The sequence below is a fragment of the Cyprinodon tularosa genome, unplaced genomic scaffold (genome assembly GCF_016077235.1).
Source record: "Cyprinodon tularosa strain WSP-4 unplaced genomic scaffold, ASM1607723v1 ctg149, whole genome shotgun sequence".
NCBI classification, from domain to species: Eukaryota; Metazoa; Chordata; class Actinopteri; order Cyprinodontiformes; family Cyprinodontidae; genus Cyprinodon; species Cyprinodon tularosa.
Genome location: NW_024038320.1, coordinates 1,274,344 through 1,293,863, shown reverse-complemented (window position 1 = coordinate 1,293,863; position 19,520 = coordinate 1,274,344). Strand labels below are relative to the sequence as shown.

Genomic DNA, 19,520 nt, shown 5'->3' with positions numbered 1-19,520 from the left:
TTGGTTTAATATTCCTAAATATAATCCAAAGCAACTAAGTGTCCTTTAAAAGTCCCCTAATGTAAATAGAATTCATCCATTTATATATTTTTTCTCAGCTTTTTTTTTTCTTTAGTTTTTCTGTTGTTGGAAAAAAATATATAAAATACCATAAAATACATCCTAACCCTGAACACATCCCCTTCAGTAAAACACAGTATTGGCAGTACTATGCTGAGGGTTTTTTTTTTTTTGTCCACGGGCATGAGGAAGCTGGTGAGAGGTAATGTCAATGCTCAAAGATCCTGAGGCCAGGATAGGAGTTAAACTTCTAGAAGGATAAGACCTCCAGGCATAAATCCAGCTTGTCAGATATTTTTCCAGTCTCCAATCTGGCTGAGGTTTTCTAAATTTGAATGTTTAAAGATGTCAATCTACTGACATGTAAAGCAGATAGAGACATGCATCAAATGACTTGCAGCTGTAATTGCAACAAAGACTGTTCTATAATTTCATGTCTCAGTATTTAGATTTTTATCTTAAAAATGAAGGCCATGTATTATTTTCCCTCTCCTTCCGATTATACTCGGCTTAGTTTGGTCTATCAAATATCATTTTAATAAAATACTATGAAGTTTGTGGTTGCAACATTATAAAACATAAAAAAGTTCAAGGTCTGTGAACACTCTTTCAGGATACTATAACTAGTGTGTCCAAAAAATGAAATAGGCCAAATTTTCTGCTGCGCTACTATTATTATACCTGAACTTCATCCTTACCTATTTGCTTTTATTATGAAGACATTGAAGTGATGGTTAAAACTTTCCTTATTAAGGAGAATAGCATTTCATTAATTCCGCACTTACCCAGCTGCTACTGGTTACTTTACAACGAGACCTTAAAGGTAAAGTTTTAAGTTTATCAGGCAGGAAAACCTCTCATTCTGTAGTTTTTTTCTCTTGCATCTAATCAACTGGAACTAAATCAAAACATGTTACTATGGAATCATAACAGGACATATATATGAAAAAATTAAGGAAATAGAAGCATGATGTAAGTTTAATGAAGACATAGCTTTTTGCAATGGAAAACAATTAATATAGCTAAATGATATAATACACAGAATTATAATTTATTTTCTCTGGCTAAAAAAAAAAATATATTTTTTTTTTACCACAAGCAGATAGTAACTGGTTTCATTTCAGTTACATTTACTTGACTAACTTCGTAAAAAAGTACTTTAAAAGTAGTTGCACTTTTCCTTGCAAGACACTATTAGTCAATTAATACTGTTGTGAGATCATCGCTTTCTTAATTTTAATAAAATATCTGGTTACTCTACCCACAACAAAACACTTGAGCTCTTCAAGATTAAATAGAAATATAGTAAACTGTAGATATTTTTAATAAAAGTTCTTTATTCATTGCTAATATAATGCATTACTTATGGGTAAGTATTGGTTTTAGAAGGTTCTGTTGATTTTTTTTCTTTTGTCGCGATTCGTTATTTTGTACTTAGGTTATATCATTGTATTTTTTTTTTATACCTTTCTGTCTGATTACAAAACTTTAAACATTAAATCATATATTACAAGCCAAAAAATTATTGGGTACTTGAGTAGCCATTTTATCAATAACTTTTTTACTATTAGTGGATGGATTTCTTGCATGGATTCTCTTTACTTTTATTAGAGTGAAAAGATGTTAAAGTAGTGCTACTTTTATTTTGGTTTGCTTTTTTTGGTACTTGATCCACCTTTAGTTAGTAGTAAACCAGGTATAATTGAATGGTTACAATTAACCATTTAACAATTTAATGGTTACAAATAAGACTACCCCTAACAAAATATAAGCATAGTATATTGCTTTGGTTACATTAGTTTTAATGTACCATCAGACCAAGACTTGTAGATGGAAAAACCTTATCTAACATAATTTGAATTAGTACTGGGGTCATATAATCCTTGTTGAACTCACAAACTGTAACATGTTTTCTATACCTAACAAGCTCAAATGTTACTCCAAAGAGTTTGTTTGACCTGATATGAAAAGTCATTACATGCGGAATGGGCTGATTACATAGAAATGAAATGGAAATACAGTATATGGCCAAAAGGCTCTCCCATATTTCCATTTTTCATGTTTGTTTTTTTTCCCCCTTCACATCATCCTACCCCACCCCTCTTTTTGCGGCTAGTAACCCACCCGATCCTACTCACTCCCCTCCTTCTCTGTTTTCTGCTACATACACTTGCTTTTTGTTCAAAAGGGGTTAACTCAATGAACAATCCAGGCTGTCTTTTCCCAAAATAAGCCAGTGGGAGAGGGACCGGCGGAGTGTAAGCCAGAGAAATTGGAGCAGAGAGGTGCACAGCCCGCAGTTATAAGTCTCTGAAGTGGGACCCACAGCCTTCAGCTCCAAATACACTGCCTTGCTGCTCCCCTGCCTGACCTGACTGACTGACACACTGAGTTTCCCTCCACTCCCTCTCCCTCTATGTCCTGCTCCTTCCCTCCTACTTTCCACCCTGGAGAGTGAGAGTGCACACATTGGGAAGGTGCCCCTCAGACCTGCGCCTGGACCGCTTGAAGACAGCAAAGAGAGGATTTCTCCCCCTTCCTTTACTTTCATCCTCTCTTTAGATTTCACCATCTCTGGTTGGACTTTGTCTTGGATTTGACTTGCCAGACACAGAAAAAAACTTTAAGAACAGAATTATTTCATCTGCAGCAAAGTCTAAGTTTTGAGTTTTATTTTTGGTTGTTTTCTTCTACTTTTTTTGAGTTAACTTTCTGCACTTGCAAGAGCATCAGACCAGTTTAGAAGCCGTTTGTCCTGGAGGACCCCTCTCCGTATTTTTGACTGCATGTTCACTGAACATCTGATACTGCCACATCTCATGGGAGACTCGCGTGGCTGAAGCAAGGTGGGTGGCAGAAAAGAGAGACCGACCTGAAGAGCACACCTGCAACTACCCTAGCCTGCCTGCCCTACAACACCGCAACAGAGGGAGAGGTAAGCGCTACCTGTCCTCACATTTTCTCTGGCTCTACTTGCATCCCCACGTCCTGTCATCAATTCATTTTATCACATGTGGCTGAGATGAACCGGGCCAAGAGAAACAGAAGGAGAGAGAAGGAAAGAGGGAAAAAATGTATAAAAAACAGATTCAGCATCTCAGTCATAAGACTCGAGTAAATCTCCTCACCCCTAAGCTAGTTCACTAAATACCAGACTTAAAGATTAAAAAGAACGTGGCTTCAGTCTGTTCACAAATTTCTACTTCACCCCTTTTTTTTTGAATGCCCTTATGGTATAAAAAGCTCACTCCTCTAGAAAGTATACTTGCATTCTAAATTCTCTTTTGTGACTAGGAATTCCAGTCTTTACTTAGACGGACTTCATCCCACACATTTTTGGGGTAGCTGATGATGTTAAACAGGCGTGGCATATCTCATAACAGTGAGGCAGCAGGTTATGTTCTGGTATGGTCTCAAAGGAAAATGCTTTTTCTGGATGAATCTCAAAGCAAAGGTGTAACTAAAGGTCAAAGATATTTTCAAATTTTTTGCCAAAAGTTAGAAACTAGTTTCTTTTTCTCTTTTCTCTCTTCTCTTTTCTCCTCCACTGTTGCTTAGTTCCATCCATTGTGACGCCTCTGGCAGGCAATGCTGCATTCCTTCAGTAACAACATCCCTTCACCAAAAACTTAGAAAGGACAAATAGTTGTGACTCCAAGTTTTTGGTTGTCTCATATGGGTAACAAAGAGACTCTGAGAGAGAAGGAAAAAAAAGAAAACAAAGATGAAAAACTAAGAACTCCTGTTACCATAAGTGCATCGGTTTTTGGTTGACTGTCTCAGTAAGTATTCCAATGAAAATAATGTTGATCCTAACTTTTACAATTCAAAACATTTGGCAGCATCCCTTTATATATTGAGGGCAATTGAGAACAGGTGTATAGGTTGTGTCAAAAGAGTGCAAGAGTTTACATAAGTATATATATATACTATGCCATCTTTTGGACCACTAAACAGGACTTGAGTCAAGGTGATGTCCAAAGCTCTATTTGCCTGAGGCTAACTACTGTTAGGTCGATAAAAAAACTGGTCTGCCTGTTTTTTGTCTTCACGAAGGCAAGAACAAGGGTGATGCCAGTCTTCTTTGCTGTGGATATGACAGCCTATTCCTCTGGCTTCAAGTGATTTGCAGTCTACACGGGCTGGAAGTTTGCCAGCCATGGGCTGACTTGAGGTTGCAGGCAGCTCAAGTGTGACTGGCGCGAGTGGTTCCTTTCTAAAACCGCACATGCCAGGCCTGATCAGGGCCTCTTGTGTAAAGTGCCAAAGCGCGTCCAAGTATACACAAACAACGGTCATGCTGGATATTCCCGAGGGCACACGTGGTGTACTTTAACTATCGTGTAGTGCAAACAACTACATGGGTGAAGCACTCCCTATAAACAAAGATTTCAAACATAGTAAAACCTATAAATCTATCTGTCTGTCTGTCTGTCTGTCTGTCTGTCTGTCTGTCTGTCTGTCTGTCTGTCTGTCTGTCTGTCTGTCTGTCTGTCTGTCTGTCTGTCTGTCTTGTCATCGATAACCTTCCAAGGTAATCTTCTCAGGCCTGGGAAACATGTTATATTTTATATCCACAAGGGGGCACTGCAATTTTCTGCCAAATTCCAAGCTAACATGCATTAAGTACACAGTAGATTAATGTCGTACTGGTAATCATATTTAAGGTTTTGTCCTTCTGCCCTCACATCCATTACCATCCTTAGCAACCGTCCTACTGTCCTGGGTCTGTTCAAAGGATGTTTTTTTCTCTTCAGTGTTTGGCTCCCTCATGTTCTCCCCACGTTCTTTTGTGCTGCGCTGAGCAACTTTATGCTTTTGCATATGCTCTTGTGTTCAAGAGTTTGCCAGCACATGTGCCTCCACTACTTCCAGTGCTAACAGGAAATGAAGAAGAATGCCAGTCATTCACTCCCAGAGGTAAACGCCCTCTTAGTTCTCTACGGTGCTGGAACACAAAAAACACATACACACAATGAAGTACAGACACACTTGTTTTATCAAAGCCCTTTGTTTCATTATCTTTCAGAGCAGACAAACTGAAAATGGGGAGGTGATATAATTTAAAATCAGGCTCTGATGGTGTTTTTTATCAGCCATATTGTTTTGTTTTTTTTCCTCCTTCCTTGATATCTGTAATTTTAGCCCTAGATGCGTGAACAGTCTTGAGTGCACATTAGAAGGAATGCTAACTGGTTCTGGTAAAATACTGCATTGCATAAAGAGTGGTGGGAACTAAATACAGGTTCTGGTCTTAATCAAAGCTTGGACTGAATCGTTCAAGACTAATAGGCTGGATTTGTTTTTCGGCTTGAAAGGGAAGCGGAGAAAAAGACATATCTGCTAAAACCCTAAATATTTTTTTGTCTGCAGAAGCTTAAAAGTTTGCAGTTTTTCTCCATCTTCCTTCTGTTTATGCTCTTTGAGCTTGTATTCACTCCACCAGTAGCCATTTTGGCCTGGACAGTTAAGTAAAATATGTGGAAATCGCTCTGCAATGAGCCAAGATAGTGAATCGACACAAATGCCTGTCCCTTCAAAATGGATCGGGCAGCTTATTACTAGAGAGACAGTTCTGGCTCTGTATGAGCCAAAGGACAAGCATAAGAAGAAAGGGAAATTGAAAAGTAGAGTCTAATTATCTCTCATGCAGAGGTTTTCCTTATTGTTCCATGATTTATTTGCCTTCTATTCCATATCTTCGTTTATCAATATCCCACTCGTGGTTTCAGTCTCTCATAACTGTCTGGAGCAGAGGAAGTTTTTCCACTGGGTTGGCAGCAACAGGAGGATGAAGAAAGGGAGAGAAAGAGAGGGAGAGCAAACAGTAGGGAGGCTTGGCAGACACCCCTTGTTATTTTTCCTCCACCTCCCATTGACTCTGTCAGCGCTTGGTTTGCTCTTAGAAAGGGCTCATAGAGCAGAATGGGTTGAGAACAGCATCTATCAGTCGGGACTTATCACAGGAACTCTGGTAGAAAGAAAATTATAGTGAAGGTAGAGGTTGTCAACACGATATTGCCACGACTCCTCTAAACATCTCCCCTAATCTTTCTGACCTTTTTACACTTGTCAAAGCAACTTTGTTCTCTAAGGACAGCTGTTGATCTTCACACTGAGAGAAAAGCATGGTGTAGAATACATTTAAGCAGTTTTGTTTGGAGCCAAATGTAAAGACCTCCAGTGTTCTTTTTTTTCACAACAGCATCTCATGTTTCCAAAGGCAGCCTATAGTACAAGTGTTGATGACTTCTCTGTTGGTAAGACACTGCTGTTCTGACCTAATGCAGTGTGACATCTTCATTTTATCAACTTCAACCCAGCTTTATTCTGACTCTACTGGGCTGCTGTTTTCCATTGATGTCTCTGATATGTTTTTGGTCAATAAATCAATTGAAAATACTAATTGCTGCATTTATGTTTCAAACCTAAGACTGGATTCCTATTGCTAGGGTAGAAATTAATGATTTCATGTCCACTTGTGGAATAGCTCCACATTTAAGAAAGTGAGAAAGATCTTTGGGTGTATTCATACCAGGAACATCCTTTTGTCCAGACCAAAAGCAGATTCTTTGTTTTTCATTTTTCATCCAGTGAGATTTGCTCTTACATTTTCTATTTTGCGAGTGAAGTACACCTTCCATGTGTCCAATAATTCCTCTGTCGGTAAAGAAAAGACTAGGGCAAGGCTGAGTAGAGAACAATAAACGGCAGAAAGCTACTATGGTGGTCCTGTGTGCACTGCAATTCTGCAAACTTGTGTTTTCACTATAGCTACTAAATCATCAATTGCACGTCAAGAACACCTCATCCAACTCTTGTTAAATCACTTTTTATTTTGAATTTTGGAATGTGTTGGATAGTACATCCTGCAACCCCACAGCATTGCTAAGCAACAGATAGCAGATCACTTCTGATTTCAGAACAACCTGCTTTGCTATGTTGACCACACTATTCTGTTTGGAAACAGACCAAGACCATCTCCAGAAGTGGCTCTCGGTCCAATTGTTTTGACCAGACCGGGGTTCTCTTGCATCTATTTAAAAGATCCTGACAAAGAGGAGGAATAAACTATGGTTCATTTAAAGAAGACCAAATGTGTAAGGTGTAAATACATCCTGAATATTTATCAGTATTGGAAATAATCAAAGTGTTGGCAAGGTGGATCCTAAAAGCATATTATTTCTGAGGTGCTTGTTGGTTAGCCACTATCAAACTTTTAATCCAACTCTTTCTAGAGTTTAAAGGAAAAGATCACAGACTGTTTTTTGGTAATATATCAAAAGTTTGGCAAAAGGGCAGAAGGTGACTGAAAAATATGAAGGAACCAACATTTAAGGCACCAGGAGACATAGGTTCCCACTTTAGAACTATTAGCAGGAAGAGGACACCTCACTGTGGTCCACATCTTACCTTCTAATTTCTTGATAATGGGAATTTTTGAACATTCTTCCAGAAATGCATTTGTGAGGTCACACACTGATGCTGGACAAGAAGGCCTGACTCTCAGTCTATTTAATATCCTAGGTGTTCTATCATGTTGAGGTCAGGACTCTGGAATCCATGTATTACTGACCTTTCTTTGTGTGCTGGTGCTCAGTCATGTTGTAAAAGGAAGGGATCAGCTCCAAAACCGTTCCCACTTACCACTGCATCCAATGTTTAGCATGGCAATTGGTGATGTATGGCTTGGACAAACCCATTCCATGAATCCGCTCTGGTGGTTTACGTTGGGAACCACTTCATGGCTGAGTTGCTGTTATTCCAAAACACTTAAAATTTTCTATGATATTCTGATAGTTTACTGTAAAAGACATTTAGGAGCAATTGAATTCCAGACTGGATTTGTTGCACAGGTGGTATCCTTTCACAGTTCCACATGGGACGTATATATTTATATATAGTTCTTGTTATCACTACTTCTAGAGCACAATGGAAATGTGTTTAGCTGACCTGTAATAGCCAGGGTAGCCTCTTTAAGTCGGGTGCCTTTTTTGAAGGATTTTTCTTCTGTTTTTGGCTGTGCTACCTCATTGCACCTCAGTTCACTGTCTGGAAAGGGTTATGTTTTGGGCTTTCAAAGGGAGGACAGGGGCAAACTCTTTATGGGGTCAACTACTTAGTATAAAACTCCCATTATCCCTGCTTTCATCATGTTACAGACACATTTCCAGTCAAGTGTTTATTTTTATCCTCTCGCTTCTGATCCATCATCCATATAATTTTTTCCCTGGTGGGCCAACAGTGAATAAGAAATTGGGAACAACTCCTTTGAGACTGTTAGAAAAGCTCAAGACTTTGTTATTGTTCAGTCTGAACTTGATTTAGACATGTGCGTAGGTGTTTGTAAAAAAAAAAAGAGAAAAGCGACTGGGGTTATTGCGGTGTTATGATCCCCCTGGAGTGTGGTAATAAAATGCATTTTATTTCACGGAGACAGACTCTCTGGAGAAGGAAATGGATGCTTTGCAAGTGACACATGCATCATATGATCACACACAGATGAAATTTTCCCACTCTCCTGTAGAAGGAAACAGTTTCAGAAAAATATGTGATCAATCAACAAGGTTTGTTCCACAACTTATGTGTATATTGTGCGTTCGACTTTTAATTTTTAAAAAGGATGTGATTCCCACCATAGTAAATAAAGTTTCACTTCAGAGCAGAAACACCTCTAAATTTTCTAAGGAAAGGACTTGTTTTGTTTCATCATACACAAAAACGGATTTCTTGTAGCAACATAAAGAAGAAGGAAGAGTTGATTTAATTACTATAGAGAAATTGTAAAAGTAAAACTGCAGTTAGAGGTTAACCTAATAAGATTGCTGTAAACCTAAAAATGGGCTCACACTGAAAAGGGAAATAGTTTGACCTCTCAAAGACCAACACAGATAAAGAAACATATCTTTAATGATCTCCTGATGGGTTTTACTGCCAGGCTTGATGATTAACAGGAGTAATGCCAGTCTTCGGGCATTACAAGTTTATTCAAGGCAGTTTGCTTGGATCCCAGAAGTTCTGAGTTCAAGCCCCAGTCCCACAGACTGCCACTCTGGGTCCTTTAGCAAGACCCTTAACCCCACACTGCTCCACGGGCGCCGCACAATGGCAGCCCACTGCTCCCCAAGGGGATGGATTAAATGCAGAGATGGAATTTCCTTGCTTTCCACTTGTGACAATGTCATAAAAAAGTTGAATTCTATTCTATTCTAATTTAGGTCACTCTTGGTCATTCCAATACAATCCTATCATACAGCTTGAATCACATTAGATCGCATTAGATCCAGATTAATCCAAATTACAAAGCAATCAAATGCATAATGCCAAATGGTAAAAAGTAATATCCCCTGAAGATTTTTGAGAGTAATAGTAGTTGAGAGTAACCCTAAAAATAACAGGAATAAACCTCCTTCAGAATTAAATTAATTAAATGACAGCTGATAAAAGCAATACCGTAGGTCTAAGATTCAATAATACTTTAACTAGAAAGAAAGAAAAGGCGCAGGGTTAAACCAACAATAAGTAACTTTTCAACCTTCATCAAATATTTTCATAACTTTTATGATTATACGTCAACTTATACCTAGTTGATAGACCCCTCTTTCATTCCCCAAAAGTCGTCTCTATTACTTTTACCAGCACTAAGTGGCTGGTTGTGGCAGTGGTGCAGGAATACAGTACAAAACTTAATTAAAAGTTTCTTCTTTTCAACATTGTCATATGACATTGTTTCACCCTAATTAGGTTCATTACCTCATTGCTATTCATCTTTCATAGAGCCAGTGGAAACGGAAATTTAGTTTAATCCAATTGTAGGCAACTGGGAGATCAGGCTTTTATCACACTATGAGCTGGTCCGCATGGGAAATGTTGTCTTCCTCCAAAACAATACAGCTTTTGTCCACTGGGTGGAGTCAAATTCAATCAAAACTAAAAGTTCTTCATAAATTCTTTAATGTAGCAGTAACATTACAAATGACTGAATTATTGGAATGAAACAAAGCTAAACAAAATCAGTGAATCGAGACAATTTTTTCACACAGACAAGTAAAGTGAGCCTTTATTGCTAAAATATTAGTCTACTGTTACATGTACACAAACTGTGATCACAACCCGTTTCTAATCTATCAGGTGGAATTTTTGTTTATTTGTTCGTTATTTTCACAGTTTAAGGACATGTCATATGTTGAAAAAAAGTTTTGAGTAAAAAAGAGTAATTTTCAGCCAATTTGCATCCATTCATTGATTCCCCCTAATTATTATGTAGATTTGGGGTCTGATACTTATTAGTGTTAAGCATTTTCTTTGTATAAATTTGCTTTTTAACTATATATTTACATTATTTATATTATAAATACAGTTAAGTTGAAATAATGGGGTATCTGACAATAACATTTTATAGAAGACGTGTATTAATATCCACCTAATGGGGGCCATAAGAACATTGAACAGTAGGCCTAAAGTAGGCATATTTTAATTTATTTTTAACTTTTAAATAAATTCACATATTGTTGTTATCAAAGCACATTCTCGCAGACACAGACAATAGATACATTAAAATACCTAAGACAAACTAACCCCAGATTATCCTTTTCCAGACCTTTCATTTGGTAGCCTCAAACCCCTGCTCTAATTTTGGAATACACCATTTACGGGAGCATTTTTTTAATTTTTTGTTTGTTTTATTCTGACTTTAGAGTTTTTTCGCTTGTCATGAGTGGATTTGAGGAAAGTGACTCCAAACATCCAATGTTTGTGACATCCTTTTAGGATGCAGCCTCCAGGACCTAAAAGTTGTAGGAACCTGAGCTGATAACAACCGTAAGATGGTTTGCTGAAAACTAAAGACAATGGAAAACATCAAGTCAAAGAAGAGGCATTGTGGTGCTGCAGGAGCGTAGAGCATAGTGGTCACTGTTACACACTATCTGAAGCTTGTTGTGCTAAGCTGTGATAGCATTTTCAAATAAGAAAGCTGAATTTGTTCCAGGTACTGGTTAGACTCCACCAAGGTCATTCCTTTTCAGTAAACATTTAAGGAAGCGTTCTCTGGATACCTTTGAGTTATGTTCTGTCCAAGAGAAGGCCATAGGATTGCACAGGTGGAGCTAAAGAATGTTCTTTGGAACAGAGAATATAAGGAGTATCTGCAATATCCGCCCTACCCTATCTCTAATGGGTAGAATAAAATTAAAAGCAGAAGAAAATAGATGGACAGGAGAAGACCTTTCTCAAGTTTTCTGTTGCTTTGTATCCAAATAAAGCTAAAAGTAAGCTGTTTTCCTGCCAAACTTCATGTTTAAAATTTGTATTTCTCACTGAAGTGCTCAAACGCATTAATGAAGTGCAACACAGCCATTCCAATGAATATTTTGCTTTCATCATTTCCTGTAATCAGAAGCAAAAGTAGTGAGACGATAAAACAGGAAAGGCTACTTTTTTAAAACTGATTTGTGGTTTTTCTTTTTAATGTTGTTGTAGGGACTATGCTTTTGACTAAACCTCTCTGTAAGTCTGCCTCTGTGTGTGCGTGCATACTGTCATTAGAAATTAGGCCCTTATGTCTGACTTTATCCCTATGTTACATATACTGTATGGCAGGGTAACACAGAGCCCAGTAGTTTGGCTGCTTGGAGAAACATCCCAAAAAAAAAAAAAAAAAAAGAATGAAAAAGTCACATGAGAGGTTAATGATCTGCTTGCAGAAAACAATGTGCAGAGCAGAGTTTCAGCAGAAGGTTTTCAATAAAATTCAGTTGTGAGAATGATGAAAAACATTTGTATGATATCACCGCTCTCTGCCTCAATTTTTGGCCTTTTCCTTGTTGTTCATATAATAGTGAAGTGCCGAATAGGTTAAAGGGGGTGAGTTCGGTTCAATTGACTTTATTTATATAGCACCCATTCACAATACATTAAGGCTAAAGGTACATTACAAAGACAGTTCACTTAATACTAAAGACAGATTCCAAGTCAAGTAGATAATGTTGTTTGAAAATCATTTTAAAAAACACCCTCAGGCTAGAAAAAGAATATTGCTTAAAAAAAATTTATATAGTAACACCTTGGGCTAATTTTATTAAATTAAAGTACAGATAACATTACATTTGTTCCATCTATTATCCACTTTGCAAAAAGAATTGTGATGTACTTCTATTTCATGTCCAAAGAACATCCAGAGTGGAGAAAGAGGGGCTAAATGGGGATAGGTTTTAGTTACTACAGTCCTTTGCTAGCAAAGCAGGACATTTATGGCTAGATAGTCTTTGAGGCTCTCCTAACTGTTTCATCTGCATTGTTTGATGGATGAATGGTTGTATTGAAGGCTGGCACATGCATCTCCTGGGAAGCTGTCTTCTCCATCCAGACTGGCTTCCGAATCTCCTCTTCTCTCTCAGAGAAATAAGACAATTCGGCAGGACGGGGTAATATTCAGTAATTTGGACTCTCCTGTCTCTCCTCTGTAAGTTACTTTACCACTTCCAACCCCACAATCTTTGTTCCAAATATGCTTTCAACAAAAATGAAATAAAATGGCAGAATGAAACATCTAGACGGCGTTTTCTTCAAAACAGTTTCTCCTGCATTAGATCTGTTATAGCTGTTATCCATTTCCCCCCGGTTGTCAGATTTACACAGTACATATATATTATATTAACATTTAAAGGGGTACACAGACATTTTTAAAGTTTTTTTTTAACTATTATTATTCCAGTAATCCACATTGAGAGCAATTATTTAGAAAATGAAAAGCATACTGTATAACAGCGACAAACCTCTCAAGAATGATCAATATACCAAAATTACTGGAGAGCATAACCATTTCATCCAGAAAGTCACCAAATAACACAGTGAAGCTTTACCAACACTGCAGACTTCAGTTTCCTCAGTTGGGATTCAGAATAAAGCTACAGTGAAAAAAAGACAACAGTGTATGAGGGACATAAAAGGCTCGCCTCACACATGCAAAAAGCAGATTTATGATCCCCAAGACTTTTAGTCTAAATTTTTGGTGGCATGCTGATTTGTGAAAAGTGCAATTTCCTGAAAAGCATTTATTCCATTACAGAAAGCAATTCAGAAAAACGACCTCGCCCTGCTCATTATACGGCCTACAGAAGTTGTAGTAGTTGCTTCAGGAAATGGGTGACATGCTGTAAATAATAGAACCACCCATTAACATCACTAGTTGCTTAAGCATACTTGGGTTTTGCAGCAGAGCCATATTACCTCTCTGAATGGATAAGAAAAAAAAGAAAGCAAGTACTCCAAGTTCAAATCTAGACTGGACTGAAATAGTTTCACAGAAATAAGAACTGAAAAAAGTTATAAGTTCAGATGTAATTACTTTTTCACATAAGGACAGATTTGTTTGGATATAGTTTAATGCCCCCAAACAATTAACGACAAGACAAAAGCAAGTTTTTACAGCACTGTAAATTATATACGGCCTTGGTAATACAAAGTTTCTTTATGATTGAACCAACCAAGTAACTTATCAACCTTCTTAAAATTTTTTGATTATATTCTAATTCCAACTAGTTGAATGACACCTCTGTCATGGTCCGAGGTGGTCCACTAAGCAACCTTGAGGAGGTTGGCAGTAGCCGATCCAACCTTAGCACCCTGACCCTTCAGACAAAGGCAAAAATAAACAGAGACAAAACTACACAGCGCCGATCGTTCATAGTGAGGCTCACTGAGCATTAACATTCAGTTCTGAACTCTTTTACTTAAAAACCATCAACAGTTGTAATTAAAAAGTTTTTTTCAGGTAAAACACATGCAATGATCTATTCTATACCTCACCCAAGCTGGAGTTTCTCAGTGAGCATCAGATAAGAGGGGAAAAGGAGGATTACTGCGTAACGTTTTGGAAGAAAGAAAAGAACAATGTCCGGTTCGGTTCAGAATCCCAGTCTGTTCATAAACAGACAACTCTCGGAGGGACTTGAATTAGTCCAAAGCAAAAAAACATAAGAAGATATGCAGCCATTGATTTGACCACATACAGTAGGTTTTAGAGGAAATCTTCTCAGAAAGGCAACTGACAGCTTCGTCACAGAGGTAACTTGGTGACACATTTGGCCCAGAACTGTTATGTGGGAAGCAAACAAGGGTCAACTAGACGAAAAACCTCATGTTTTTTCCCATTTGTATCAGTGAAGACGCGATTTTGTTGATGTACAGTTCTCTCTAACTCGTAGAGAGACAGCCGCCTGCTTACGACGGCAAAAATCAGACTTCCTCAAAGGGGGGGTTGCCACGTTAAGTTGCTTCAACTGAAGACTGGTGTTTCTCGCTTTCAGAACCAGAAGTCACAGAGCAAAGAGGACAGAAAGAGTTTGCGTTTTAAAGAGGCATGGCGGCAGGGGGGCTTGGTGCTTGACATGTGATCTCCAATAGCACAAAACCAACATTAAAACTTTCTTATTTTGAACATCGGCATATGAAATTTTTTCGCCACAATTAAATTCATCACCTCATCAATATTCATCTTTCACTCAAGCACTGGAAACTGGAATGATGTCTTTTTTCAGCAAAACAATACAGCTTTTGTCCACTGGGAAGAGCCAAAATGAACCAAAACTGAAAGTTGTTTTGAACTGCATTAAGTGAAATGGTGAATAACATTGTTACCTTATATTCTGTTGAGAGAGAGGATTTAGTTTCTTGATTACAAGAAAATAAATTGTGGTTAAATATACAAGATAGTTTGGACAAACTTTCCATTTTTTTATTAAATAAATTGCTTTAAGAAAATGAATTTGATAGAAAGAATATAAGATTTATTAACTTAATTATTATACCGGTAATATTTTTTTTTCTTCTTTGTGTGGAAGAATTTATGTATAGCATCCCGATCCACACTCCATTCCAGTAGATGGCGGTAATGCACATCAATAAGTTGCTTGCCAACCGCCATAAAAAACACAATAATAAGAAGAAGATACTTTTCCATACACTTAAATGGCATTACTTTAAAGGAGCAATAAGTAAAGTGATAAAGATGGGCTGTTGAGCACTGCCTGTAGACCAAAACAAGATGTGTGACAACAAAGACCTGTCTATCCCCACTATTCCAGAGGAAATTGTCTTTTAAGTAACTTATAACTTCAAAATAGTGTCAGACAGAAAACTTCAGGTACTTAACACCATTTCGCTGTGTGTGGCAGCTACTCACATGGGTGCACATGTATGTAGCCTGGCTTGTAAACACAAGACTGGAGAACAACACAAAAAGATACTCCATGTTCCATTAGAAAAGATACCCTTAGTCCTCCAAATAACATTTTTTGGCTATTTTTATCTAAACTTAAATCTTTTTGTTCACTGCACATTTAACTGAATAAATTCTAGTTTAAAGATGCAATAGCATAGCTATGAGACAGAGACAGACAACTTAATTACAAAGGCAAATGATATACATGATCTGAACCAAAAGTACGATGTGCAATAGACGACATATTGTAGACATCAAAATGTGAATGGAAGCCAAACACCCCCTCCGGCTGATAATAACCATGCAGGTCTGTGAATGTTTGAATACTGAAAGCTACAGAAATACAGTCACCTCTGCAGGATGTTCTTCAGCCAACCAACATAATCCTAAATTACTGAAGGCTTTGAATCAATTACTACTCACTTTCATGTGGCTTGCAGATGGCAACACTCTCTCTTTCAGACTGCACGTTTCTTACTCTTTGCTCTGCAAGATGTCTAGAAAAAACAACTGCGTTGTTGCCTCATTGCTAATTTGAACCAGAAAAATTGTCATTTCCTAACAATAGGGCTGGACTATTTCACCAAGATGAACCGAAAACTAGCCCCCAGCTTTGCAAATTTTTAGCTGGACAACTCCCAAAACCTGGGCAGAAACCACACAAACCCTGGTCTTCCTGACATGTGGTGAAAGGGTAATAGAGGTATGGAAAACATGAGCGAGGAGGCTTTAAAATAGGGCTGTCGATTGACTGAAAGTAGGAGATGATGAGAATCGAATTTGGAACGTGTTGAAGTGATAGCAGAACACGGAAGAGGAGGGGTGAAAGTACAGGAAAGACATACGTTTTCACTCTCAAGATTTCTTGGGTTGCAACCAATTAGCATCTCTAATCTGACCAGGGTGTAGGCTAATGTTAACAGGAATCTTGCAGGGGCCATGTGTTTTTATTACCAGACACTGAGTTTCTCTGTGAATTACCCTTTAACATTTTACTCTGGAATTTGTTTATCTTGACAGCATACTGCTCAAACTGAGAAGCACAGTTGATAATAGTTCTCCACAAGGGTAAACCTTTTATACAGTCTGTAAGAAACCCAAAGGTTGAGAAGTATTCTTTAACGTATAGAGTTCTTATTTTCTCAAACTGGAAGGAATAGGAATGGATAAAAATGGAACTGGAGAATGCAATAGAAGGATGCACTGATGTCTGCCAGATTGTTAGATTCAAAGGATGTGTTCTGCATACTATGTCCCTGCATATGACAGCCTCCTGATTTAAACCTCATGTTTGTAGCAGTGACGTTGAAGAGAAAGTGAGATTTAAAGATTCTTAGCTGTGGTAGCTCTAAGAAATCTTTACATTTTCTCTTTCAGTAATGCCCATTTTTAAAATGTACACTCACTTGGCATTGTGAAGGCATTTAGTTTTTCAAGTCTTCTGTCTTTTTATTACCTATGCCTGTTTTAGGTTCCCTCACACTCCTTTAATCAATGTCAAATTCAGCTGCTGCTTTATTGGAAAAGAAACAGCAGGGAAAACCAAAACACTTTAGCCATATATAGGTTAGGCTGGGGAATATATATAATGGATAAACTGGTAGAATGAATGACCTAAGAGTCAACATTTTCAATCTGACAAGTTTTATTTTATAATTTATATAAGGTTGAAAAGAAAAGTCTTGAATTGCTTCCAGTTGGATTCTAAGCACTTTTTTACAATTACAGTAGTTAGTTTAGAAAAGGTAGGGGCATGCAGTCTCTATTATATCTGTTGCAGTATAGAATTTTGCTACAAGATGTCCCTGACATTCTCGGCCAGTATCCTTTTAAACAAAACTCTCCAATTAGGGAGCTGAGGGGAGACACCTTCTGGATACCTGTATGTGATTTCTGAAGGTCTTAACCTGCTAACATTTACATTTGGAGGTCATATTGGTAGAACAAAATCTTAGAAAGTTGAATCTGGAAAATTCTGAGGAAAAAAGGTTGAAAAATTGATACATACATATGTCCATGTGATACCCAGTCAGTACTTTAATACCAATCCAAATGCTTTTTGTAGATATCTGTTGTAGCCAGGCAACCAAACTGGTTCTCAAACAAGAAAACCAAGTTAACTTACTATATCTGTACAGGCTGCTGTAACAAAATTTGGGGACATAATGCACAAGTTTGTTGGGGAGACAGTCAAAGCTTGTTTGGGGTGGTCAAAAATGTGTTGACTATGCTTTTTGTGTTACAAATAATTCATATTTTCATTATATGATAAAATACATCTTATATGAAATGCCCAAAATCACTTTTACCATTGGCATTTGAATACAAAGAGCTTAGAACTTAAAAAGCGCTTAAAAATAGGATTCTGTAACTGGAGAAACTTGTCAAAAAATAGAAACACTGGGAAAAGCATAGATCTGTGAGCTTATTACTTGTATGAACGTAAATCATTTATGGCATTTCTTTTAGAATGATGCAGAGAAGGAGCAGCTGGAACAAGTCTGGTGTAACAAAGTAAAGAAATGTACATTAATCCACTGGTTTTCGTATTTAGAGGGTACTAAATCCAAATCCTTTTGCTATTTTTAGGTGGAGTGCATGGTCTCTGTCTCTCTTTAAAAAAAAAAAACAATAGTCAAGAGCTTTTTTGAAGGAGTTTGTATATAAATGTCTGATTCAAACAACAGTTTCTCAGTTTTCCACTTTCCATCTAGTTCCTGCACATAATTATCTTGATCATGCATGTCTTGCTTTGTCTCTCAAGAGCCTGCCTTCCCCAGTTGGGAAAAACAGTGAAGCAAAACCTGCTGTTTCTGTTTGACAACATATATATTGGCCTTACCCTGAGCTGTTAGCTGGTGATGACATTCATATATCATATTCCCATGTCTGTCACTGTTGCAGCATTTAGGCAGTGACTCCCCACTATTGCAAATACGTGAAAGATGGGGTCCTCACCACTCAATCACAAAACAACTTATTCAGACTTCAACGAGCGTTGAAGGATAAGAAATTGTTCAACTTACTTTAAATACAATTCAATTCAAAGCAGATGTTACATTAAAGAAATATTATGGAGTTTTCTAATGATACTCCCTGCTGTGGACAAAACACAGAACTGCAGCACTCTTCTGCACGTTCTCATGGCGCATGCTCTTACCTGACAAGGTTGGTTTTTTTTCACCTTATCTGGAGTTGCCATTGTTGTCTAGCTCAAGCTGGGTCCCGGTCACTTCTGAGTATCCCTAAAAGGCGTATCATAATGCAGTATTATTCAGTTATACGTTCAGTATACATTGAGCTAAAAAACAGAATAAATCAATGTTCCTTAGATCTCTGAAGTGATGATTCATTTTTTTTTTTTTTTTTGATTTTCTGTAGGCTATTGCATACTAGCAGTATAAAAAAATTCAGCACTTATTTAGACTTTCTATCATTATTGGATTTGAGTTCAAACAATGGACAGATTTGCTATTTACACAGATTATTAAAGAGCTACTGCAAAATATAAGAGGGCTAGAGCTACACTAAGCAGAACCTAAGTTCAAGGTTTTTTCTTTTCTTGCTATAGCTTTCCGTCTTGGTCACTGGTGCATGCCAGACCAATGGGAAAACAAAACTTGGGAATATACTTGGCTTAGTCTACATCGATTAGTCTGCTAATCTACTCCATGTGACCCTCCTCCCACTTGTCTTTGCTTCTACCTATTACACAGCTCAAAATACAGTTATTGTTCTGCTCTCGAGGTCATACAAATGCTCAAATATATCTCAGGCCAGTGAGACCAAAGAGAATGCTCCAGGTCTCTGTTTGGAGGTTTCTTTAGTTCAGTTTGGCACATTTGAAAACTTTTTGGAAAGTTAATTTCACTTTTATAGTCCTTCATAGCTCTGTTTTTTTCTTGTTTCGTTTTTCTTTTGGAAGTGCAGTTTTCGTATGCCACCATCTGCAAGAAGAACAAGTCCATTTCGTATAGTAAAAACTTAAACCTATAAATCCAGAAGGTAGAGTGCAAAGGCTGAACTCCTGCCCCATTTGAAAACTCAGATGCACTTCATCCTGCATCTTTTCTCTAATGGTGCATCACTTACTCCACAGAGGGGATCTGGATTTTGTCTGTAATTGCTTTTTGTACATGTTTTTCTCTGCTGCAAGAGTTGACTCCAACCAGTAATATAAAGCATTTCTGCCGTTACATAAAGGCACAACAGACTGGGAAAGTAATTGATTGGTTTG

General features: G+C 37.6%; 1 protein-coding gene across 1 annotated transcript in view; it reads left to right on the top strand.

Moving 5' to 3' along the window:
• Positions 1 to 2,264: 2,264 nt before the first annotated feature.
• Positions 2,265 to 19,520, top strand: part of col8a2 (collagen, type VIII, alpha 2) — a 63,970-nt gene continuing 46,714 nt past the window's right edge. Inside the window, exon 1 of the mRNA XM_038279183.1 lies at positions 2,265 to 2,995. The gene's annotated coding sequence lies outside the window, so the exon portion shown is untranslated. The remainder of the gene's footprint in view (positions 2,996 to 19,520) is intronic.